This window comes from Littorina saxatilis, unplaced genomic scaffold (assembly GCF_037325665.1).
Source record: "Littorina saxatilis isolate snail1 unplaced genomic scaffold, US_GU_Lsax_2.0 scaffold_404, whole genome shotgun sequence".
NCBI lineage: Eukaryota > Metazoa > Mollusca > Gastropoda > Littorinimorpha > Littorinidae > Littorina > Littorina saxatilis.
In genome coordinates this window covers 101,891-111,950 of record NW_027127397.1, presented here as the reverse complement: position 1 = coordinate 111,950, position 10,060 = coordinate 101,891, and the positions used below count along the sequence as shown (strand labels likewise).

At 40.4% G+C, this 10,060-nt stretch overlaps 1 long non-coding RNA gene across 1 annotated transcript; it reads left to right on the top strand.

Annotated features, from left to right (window-relative positions):
- Positions 1 to 14: 14 nt before the first annotated feature.
- On the top strand, positions 15 to 5,222 carry LOC138955857 (uncharacterized). The gene is made up of 3 exons (XR_011452402.1): positions 15 to 294; positions 1,048 to 1,200; positions 2,140 to 5,222. It is a non-coding gene; the product is annotated as an uncharacterized lncRNA (long non-coding RNA).
- The last annotated feature ends 4,838 nt before the right edge of the window (positions 5,223 to 10,060 follow it).

Below are 10,060 nucleotides of genomic sequence, written 5' to 3'. Positions count from 1 at the left end.
AGGAGGGGGGGGGGGGAGTTTGGTCCCACGGTAGTGTTTGAATGAAAGCAATCTTACTTTTTAAGAGGGTAATCTTGCAGGACTATGATTCTTACATTGGTAGTTGACTAGTGTAGTTGTGGTTTTGTACTAGTGAGGAATGTCATCTATGTCATGTGATTTCTTGCTTCTTCTTTTTGTGTGTGCAGCTAAAGATGTTGGACCTTGCCTACAGCCTAGTTTTGCATAGATCTCCAACACCGTGGCTTTACTCTGAGACACCTCAGAAAACACAGCCTTTTCTGCTGCTGAAAGGTAAACATTAGGTTAAATTTGTGTTTGTTTTGATTTGTATGTTTTCCTTTTGTAGTCTATGGCAGGAGATTTGTGCAGGTGTACAAATGGTAGAGGTGTCAGAGGAAATGTCCACTTGTTACTTGTCTCTATATCAGTATATATGTATCACAAATACGCATCAAATGTACTGATAAGAGACCACATGGACAATTTCAAGCACTTTTCTGCCAGGGGTAGGGTCAGCTATGTAAGAATCATGTCTTACTCTGTTCATGCAAAAATAAGGTTCTGCATTTGAATGAGTTTGAATCAGGCACCTGTGTTTTTGCTCTTGTTTGTGCCCTCTTGTGAACTGTTAACTTATGAACAACCACCCCAGCAAGCAACTCTTTACTGTTCTGAGCACAACAGAAGAGCGCATGGTCTGGGCATATGGATGGTAAACACATCTCATGCACAAGTACAGGCCTGAAAGTGGCGAGTATTTTCAATTACTCGCCATGGCGAGTAAAAATCATGTAAATGGTGAGTAGAAATGTTAATCTACTCGCCACATGCGAGTAAAGTTGATAAAACACAAATGGTTGTTTTGACGAGTAAAGTTTCAGTAAATTATGAGAAGTACATGTACTAGCAGTGCTTCATTTTGTGGACTTTCAGTGCTGAAGTATGATTGTGTGGATTGATCATTTTGTATTCTGTTATTCAGATTGCCACTTGCTTTCTTTTACATATATTTACAAGTTGGTGGCTGATTTGTGTGTGTTGCAGAACACAGGTCCATGAATAAAAGAACCCAGCTGGTATTCTTCATTCATGGAAAATGAAAGGAAATTTATCAGCCAGGATTCGCCACTCACTCTGCTAAGGGGGAACCCCGGTCAGCCCTACAGTGGATGAACAGCTTGGTCCTTGGAGGGAAAGGTAACTACTGCAGCACTTTAGAAGGGGTCTATGTCGACCAACAGTGGCTGTATTCCCTGTATGTTAATTTCCTGTACATATACAGGGAATATACTTCCGTTAGACGCCATGGAATTACTTCAAGCTTGTGAAAGTGATTCAATGGACGAGAGTACCAGCGAGGAAAACATAATACCAGGCTGTTGGGGGTGGGGGTGCAGATGTTTCTTTAACTAAATCCGTTTTGATAAACGGTCGAAGCATGTTTTGCTTGATTGGATGCCGCACGCGAATTCAGGATTTTAAATAGATTCTCCTATCTAACCGCAGTCACGCGCTTGGCGCAAGATTGTACGATATTATACTTCTTTACAGAAAATCCAACTGTATTCCCGGTACACAGGGAAAACACCTATGGCTATGGGGAATACACCTTCTTTTGGTCGACATAGACCCCTTCAACCTTACAATATGTGAATGTGTAGAATATTATGCTTTTGCTTAAAGCTTGTTACATATGACTAAGACAGAAATGTTAATCATTCCCTTGGTGCAAATCATAAAAAGAACAATAGCGATCTGATGTACTGTGGATCAATCGAGGAAAAGGTGTGTATGACCTAGAAGAAACTGGTTTTGAAAGTGCTGAGGATGGATGGAACATTGATGCAATATCATTTACTACATTGAACCTGGGTTTCAAACTGAAGTGCTTTTTTATATGCTTCTTGTTATATATATGGTCTCGATTGACTCCTGTGTTCAAGAGACTGTAAACAATCTTGTGTTGTTATGTGGTGGTGGTTTTGCTGTTGTCTAGCATCTACCCGTAATTGGCTTTATCAAATGCACCAGAAACGAGCATGAGTTTGTCGGATTAGTGAACTGTTTGAAAAACTTTAATGTATTTGTGGTTGACAGGTTGTTATTATTTCTATATTGTGTTCTTCTTTTTCTCAGGTGGGCTGTCTTCTGAAACATATGAATCGGGAGCGTCACATCTTTCTTCCTGAGACATCCCCTCTTGAAAATGGTGTGGCGTTTAGCTGAATGGAAACGTGGCAGTGTCCTGTTTTTCATAGCTTCGATGCGCGAAGTTGGGGATTTCAGCAGAGAATTTATTGATTGATTAATTAATTAGTTATTTAAGCTCACCTCACTCCTTAGTGTTATTTAGGGGGATGGGGGGAGGGGGGGTGGTGTTGGCCTGGATCTTGTTAGTGAACTTTCTTTCTGGCAACTCGCATCAGAAATTCCAGGTTTGCTTTCAAGGCAATAGACGGTTTTTGAAAATAATTCTGTTAGGATTATCAGCAGTCCGGAGGTGTAAAAATCCCTGTACTGCAGTCAGGTTTTTCAAAACATCTCGAGCACGCTCTACGCCTCTGACGGGCTGTATCCCACAATCGGGACAAACGACCAACTTGGATGTGTATGCCATGCGCACAATATGATACCCCTTGCCTTTAAAAATCAGCGGTCACGAGTTCATCACAGTTCAGAATTTGTTGTGTAAAAGATAGCCGCTGTCAGCTAGCCATTCGTGGCTCAGGTGATTATATTTAATACAAATTTAAAAAAAGGTTTCTTATGTAGCGCACGCCGCACAGCATACACATCACAGTCAGTCGCTTGTCCTGATCGCAGGATAGCGTGAAACATGCTCCGGGAGACTGCCAATAATCCTTACATAGTTATTTAAAGAAATTGTGTATTGGTACAGCATGTTATGCATGTACTAAGATAGCTATTTGTAAATATTTGGTAGATATTTATGGTGGTGTCCCGAATTGCTCCCTCCCAATTTGCCCCATCCCATATGGTCCCCAATTATTCTTGCATTTTGCTGTGAGTAACATAAAGGCATTTGTCTGAAGCGCATTTCCAAAAAGACCCCCCGCGGGTTAGGGGGAAGAATTTACCCGATGCTCCCCAGCATGTCGTAAGAGGCGACTAACGGATTCTGTTTCTCCTTTTACCCTTGTTAAGTGTTTCTTATATAGTCAATGTTTGTACAGATTTTAGTCAAGCAGTATGGAAGAAATGTTAAGTCCTTTGTACTGGAAACTTGCATTCTCCCAGTAAGGTAGTATATTGTACTACGTTGCAAGCCCCTGGAGCATTTTTTTTATTAGTGCTTTTGTGAACAAGAAACAATTAACAAGTGGCTCTATCCCATCTCCCCCCCTTTCCCTGTCGCGATATAACCTTCGTTAAACACCAATTAAAGAAAGAATTTCCAAAAAGCATAGTTACCATTTGTTTTTTTAAATCTGAATCCGTGACTGTTGTTCTTGAATACTCTTTCGTTTAGGTTTCCAAAAATGCTGATATAAAGGGGAAGGATAGTTGAAACTGTAACCGTTTACATTTTGCTCCCAGATTTGCAGTTGTTGTTTTTACTAGGAGTTTGGACGGGCTCGGTGTTCTTGTGGATAAGACATCGGCCTCCTATTCAGAAGGTCATGAGTCAAAATCGCGGCCGCCTGGTAGGTTAAAGGTGGAGAATTTTCTGATCTCCAAGGTCATTGCTTATGTGCAGACCTGCTAGTGCCTTATCCTCCTTCGTGTGTACACGCAATCACAAGACCAAGTGCGCACGGAAAAGATCCTGTAACCCATGTCAGAGTTTGGTGGGTTATAGAAACACAAAAATACCCTGCATGCTTCCCCCGAAAGCGGCGTATGGCTGCCTGAATGGTGGGGTAAAAACGGTCATACACGTAAAAATCCACTCGTGCAAATTTGTGAGTGAATGTGGGAGTTTCAGCCCATGAGCGAAGAAGAAGAAGAACTATGAGTTTTACTCTTTTAAAAAAATTATTTTCAAATTCGAAGATTGCCACAACAGTAGTCTATCTCATCCGACTTGAACCCTTCAGACTCCCTGTACATGTACTTGCAGTTTAAACTCATATTTTGTCTGAGAATAGTTTTCAAATGCAAAGTCCTTCAGAAAAACTGCGAGATAAAAATCTGGAGTGCTGATATCGTGTTGGTGTATCGTGTCAGTGGCCGAGTGGTAACGCACTTGCGCTCGGAAGCGAGAGGTTGCGAGTTCGACCCTGGGTCAGGGCGTTAGCAATTTTCTGCCCCCTTTCCTAACCTAGGTGGTGGGTTCAAGTCTTTCGGATGAGACGAAAAACCGAGGTCCCTTCGTGTACACTACATTGGGGTGTGCACGTTAAAGATCCCACGATTGACAAAAGGGTCTTTCCTGGCAAAATTGTATAGGCATAGATAAATTTTCATAAAAATGTCCACCAAAATACCCGTGTGACTTGGAATAATAGGCCGTGAAAAGCAGGATATGCGCCGAAATGGCTGCGATCTGCTGGCCGATGTGAATGCGTGATGTATTGTGTAAAACAATATTACATCTCACACGGCATAAATATATCCCTGTGCCTTGAATATGTGCGCGATATAAATTGCATAAAATAAAATTAAAATAAAATCCCCGAGCTTAGAACTGTACCCACAGAATACGCGCAATATAAGCCTCATATTGATTGGTATGTAAGAAATGTTAAAGTCCTTTGTACTGGAAACTTGCATTCTCCCAGTAAGGTAGTATATTGTACTACGTTGCAAGCCCCTGGAGCAATTTTTTGATTAGTGCTTTTGTGAACAAGAAACAATTAACAAGTGGCTCTATCCCATCCCCCCCCCCCCCCCCCCCCTCTTTCCCCGTCGCGATATAACCTTGAACGGTTGAAAACGACGTTAAACACCAAATATAGAAAGAAAGAATAATCTTTGAACAGCATTTGGTTGGAAAATGAAAGTCTTCACAAAGCTATCTTCTTCTATTTGTGTGGGTTAATATAAATAGGATTTAACATAACAATGTGGTACTGGTATGGGTTTTGTAAAGTGATTACTCAACTTCTGTGAATTGTACCTTCGTGGTGATCATGCTACACACTGGGTAATTCAAGCACAGAAAATAATATTTCTTAATAATTTGGCCTTATAAATGTACTCCGTGACTGTATTTGTATATGGTGAAAAGGAGAAGATATAAAATTTGTGAAATAGGACTTCGTATTTGGTTTTGTCATAATGAATTTGTTGTTTCTGTGTGTGTGTGTGTGTGTGTGTGTGTGTGTGTGTGTGTGTGTGTGTGTGTGTGTGTGTGTGTGTGTGAGAGCATGCATGCGTGCTTATGTGTGAGTGCACAATTGTGTGTGTGTATTAATCCAGCAGAAACAGCTTCTCTTCCATACATTTGAATCATTTATATTGATACCACATGGAGACTATTCTGAACACACAAGCGTGGTTTTCTCTCTACAGTGCTTTTCCTAAAGTTAAATATTGAATTTTTGAATTTAAAAGTTTTTGGCACACCACTTTAAGATAATGCTCAAGGAAAATAAATAGTCTTCTTTTTTCATTAACGCTTTTTCTCACAGTGATGTGTCAATATCTCAGACGCAAATCCAGAGTCATGCACCGTTTTATGCTTGGGAAGCGCACTATACTCACTTTGGTAACGGTCACTGTTAGAAACATGCATACCAATCAATCAATTAAGCGAAAATGAATGATAAGATTCGATTATGTTCTTCTTTTTGTGCACAGGCGGTTATATACAAACGTGCATAGTGTCAAAAGAAATCACACACACACACACACACACACTGAAAGTATGAAGAAGCCCCTCCAACTTTTGGTTGAGTTTGACTGCATTACCTTGAGGAGACTGACGACACTTCACAATGGAAAAAATAATAACTTTTACATTTCAGTGATTTGTTTTAAGTACAAAAGTACAAGTGAAAGTAGAAATAAATTAATGTGACACTATCCCGTAATCACATATCAGGGTCAACTATAATCAGTCCATTGGTTTACAAAACTTTATTCAATTTGTTATCATGACAGAAACAATGCATTGTTTTTTTAAGATAACTCAAGCATAAATGCTTATTTTAAGTCATCCTGGTATGTACATAACAAAGTTTAGCATGATGGCGGACTAGATACATTTACTCATTTCAGACATCGAAAACAAACAGACAAACCTGATGCGCAAGCAATCAAAAAATGGAGGGGGTGGTAGTACAGAACTTGGTGGGGGTAAAAACAAGAAACAAAAAGAAATGGGGTACGAGAGAACAGAATTCAGCATAAGGGGGAAAAAAAAGGACGACGAAGACTTGGAGCGCCAGAAATGTTGGAAGAGTGGGTCACGTCACAATAATATTAAATGCACAGAAGACACACACGCAAAGTTAATACATTTTGTGATCGGCGAAAATGGCACTAAATTACATAACGATTGGGCCATAATCGATAAGTCGAAACAAGGACACAAAACACGAGAGAAATTACGAAGAACAATTGGTCAGGCAGCATTTGTCTCATGACAGTGTCAAATGAACATTACAGTGAATAAAATGTAGAGGCTCATGTACGGAACATGCCTGGTTGTCTTAATAAATTCTTGTACAGTTATGAATATGGTCTGATTGACATTCCGGGAATATTGCGGGATGCCTTTCAATAATATTTCAATAAACTTATAATCAGTTATCAATTGACAATAATCGTACATCTCTACACAAGGGTCAATGCAACAAATAGTGCTCAGCAGTCTCCCTTGGGTAACCGCACTCACATTTGGGGCATTCCTTGAGGTGCCGCTGACATAAATCAAAATTCAAATCACTCATACCAATACGCAGTCTGCAATTATGGACTTTTTCAAATCTATCTCCAAAATAATAATGACATGGTACTTTAAAATCAACGTTGATTGCAGTAAAGTAATTGACTGACAATTAGGGTTGTATGTGGGGTGCCTAAAATTTGAACTTTTCTTATTCCCGAATATTTTTTGTGGGCGCAGAAGCACGGGGCAAATGGTATTGTTTTTTTTCTGGAGGGGGATCAGACAATATAAAACCAATTAGAGGCCGAGTTGCCTGACAGAAAGGCCAATTCTAGCCCCAGTCCATACCGGTTACATGTAATTAGCTATGCACACATTTGAGATCGATACCCAACCTTACTGAGCATCAGTTCTTTGCGTTATTTTAATTTTCTTGTTTTTCTTTAAAATAAAAAAGGGAATGGTTTTATTGATGTCATTTTATTATGTCATTATCTAGTCAGCATAAATGACTTTTGTGGATACAGGAGAAAGTGTTAAAATGTGAAGATTTCAAGTGTGGTTTGTGGTCATCTGCTCAGTTGACCACTTAAAATGTTGTTTCATTTGATGATACGTTTTGTTTGGTGTTCCCGCTTGAATGTGACAGTAAGTTGTACAATGTTACTCTGTGTGTGTGTGTGTGTGTGTGTGTGTGTGTGTGTGTGTGTCATGTGTGTGTGTGTGTGTGTGTGTGCGTGCGTGAGTGTGTTTGTGTGTGTTGGTGTGTGTGTGTGTTTGGTAACCGGCTTTGTACAGCGGGACCACCTTATTTTGTCATGTATTTTTATTCATTCTGGAGCTTTATTAAATAAACTGCCCATTTCAATCACAACTCTGGTCTGGTCTTATTGTCAGTGTTGCATAAATGATTGTATGTGAGCTTGTGAACATACAAAGAAAAAAGAAAGAAACATTCTGTGTCGAAATATCTTGACTAAAAATCAGGCGGAAGACTACACCTGTTGCATTTCCTATTATGCTCAGGCAATTATAACTGAGGGCGGAAGCGACAATGATTCGTTTTCCCCCCAGATAACATTAATTTGTAGAGACGGAAAAGGAACACGCACATTCTGGAACTGATTTGTGTAAATAACTGAGAGGGTGTTTTGTCTGTTTTGTGAAACGGTCCTCACACATTTGCAAAGTTCCACAGTTAGGCAGCTGAATTAAAGCATTACATAATGCATAGTGTAAACTCTAGGCCTACTTCAAGGTCTTATTACTTCAAGATGCATACACGTGCTGTTGTATCTGTTAGTGCTTGCCGGACACCAGTGCTGATTAAAATGGCTTAGATTGTTACTAATTTGAAACTACAGTATGTCCTTTTACGCGTTGTGGCAACTGAATTTTGTTGGTACCGATGATTTATACAAAGACTTTTATCACAGGTTTCTTCCATATCAAACATTTATACTTACCTTCAAGTTCGAGTTTACCTTTACTTTCACGAGGAGAGTCTGTGTGTGTGTGTGTGTGTGTGTGTGTGTGTGTGTGTGTGTGTGTGTGTGTGTGTGTGCGCGTGCGTGTGTGCACGCTTAAATATTCTTGATTTTTGAACATAAGCAGTTTATCTGTCATGGAGTTGTGTGTGTTTTCATGTCTGCGTGTTCTTTTCCCCCTCCTTCCTCCTCTCGGCAGTCCGGCTTCAGTCATTTTATTCCTCCCCTCAAAGCAGACAGCAGCATTGTGTTAATGTTCAGAACTTTGCCAGGTTTTTTGTTTGTTTGTTGTGCTTCTTTAATTTAGGTTTGTTGTTTGTTTAAAACACTCAAACATACGCACACATCCACACGCACACTTTTACTTTTTAAGTTATAATAAGTATTGCATTCAGCCACGGTTTTTTTTCTCAGTTGATATTCTGATTTTTGCCATTTTTTTGTGTAATTTGTTTTTGTTGTGCTTGTTTGATGTAGGTTTGGTGTTGTTTGTCGTTGTTTGTTTAACACACACTCAAACACACACTAACCAGACACACACACACACCACCACCACCACCACCACAAGAATAGGTTTACACTCACTTTTTCCTCCACGTTTTAATTTTGGCAATATCATTAACCCAGGATTGCAAAGCAGGGATCATTTGTCAATTTCATAACAACGTACATACAATTTCAGCTGGTCACTTCAATAAAATGTGCATCATCACAGGTTTCTGCTGGAATGACAGTGTCTTATCTGTCAACACAAAATACACACACACAAAATGAGTGTGATGCTGTATGCCTCCTAACAGATCCTAACTTCACCCTCCAAACCTCCCTGCAGATGTATGTTCTGTGCACAAAAATAACCTTTTAAAATATACAAAATGCAGACGACATTTCTACATTTGTAGTTGTGCTGCAGACCTGGGGCCAGTTTCATAAGATAGCAGTGAACCGACTGACAGTCGATCGACTGCCCAGTCGATGGACTGTGGTTGATCGCCGGGTCACCGAAAAGCGCGTTTCATGAGCGAATCACCGTCACCCGCGGACAACCGCAGTCGACCGACTGTACAGTAATCCGAATGGCCAAGTCGAGGGCTAAATTTAGCAACATTACCACTTCCGTTTGCTCATTCGCACGTGGAAATGGCCGATTTCGAAGAAAAAACAAGTCTCGGCCCGCTCAAAATAACAATGACCGAGACTTTCAGTAATTCCTTCGCGTGACGTCGAACCCTCTTACGCCATAATGTGACGTCTTCAAGACATAACCCTGACTTGTCTCCTGGATTACTGCGTCATGATAGATACATTTCGAAGAACAATCACAAGGTTTGGCTCACAATCCAAACAAGTGTGAGCATTCTGCCATTGACTGTGCGGATAATTACATTTATTTTCGGTTTACCGCAGTAAGCCGAACACAGTGTTGGGGGGAGAGCTTCACCGTGTTCGGCCGACTTCCGGTGAGACGACCCGCAGTCAGTCGACCGAAATTTTGTTCGTGAAACCCGATTACGTCGGATTACTGTGGTTATCTCGGACAACTGCAGTCGGTCGACTGTGTTTCTGGCTTATGAAACTGGCCCCTGTTTACCCCCATAAGTGTTTTGGAGTAATGCTCAGCCCCAAAAATAGTAATCCTGGCACAAAAATAGTAATCCTGGTACAAAAATAGTAATCATCCAGCATTCGTCGCCAATTACAACGCACATGACAACTGTGTCTGCGAAACGCAATCATGCACATATATCCATCATTCACAAACAAAACACATCAG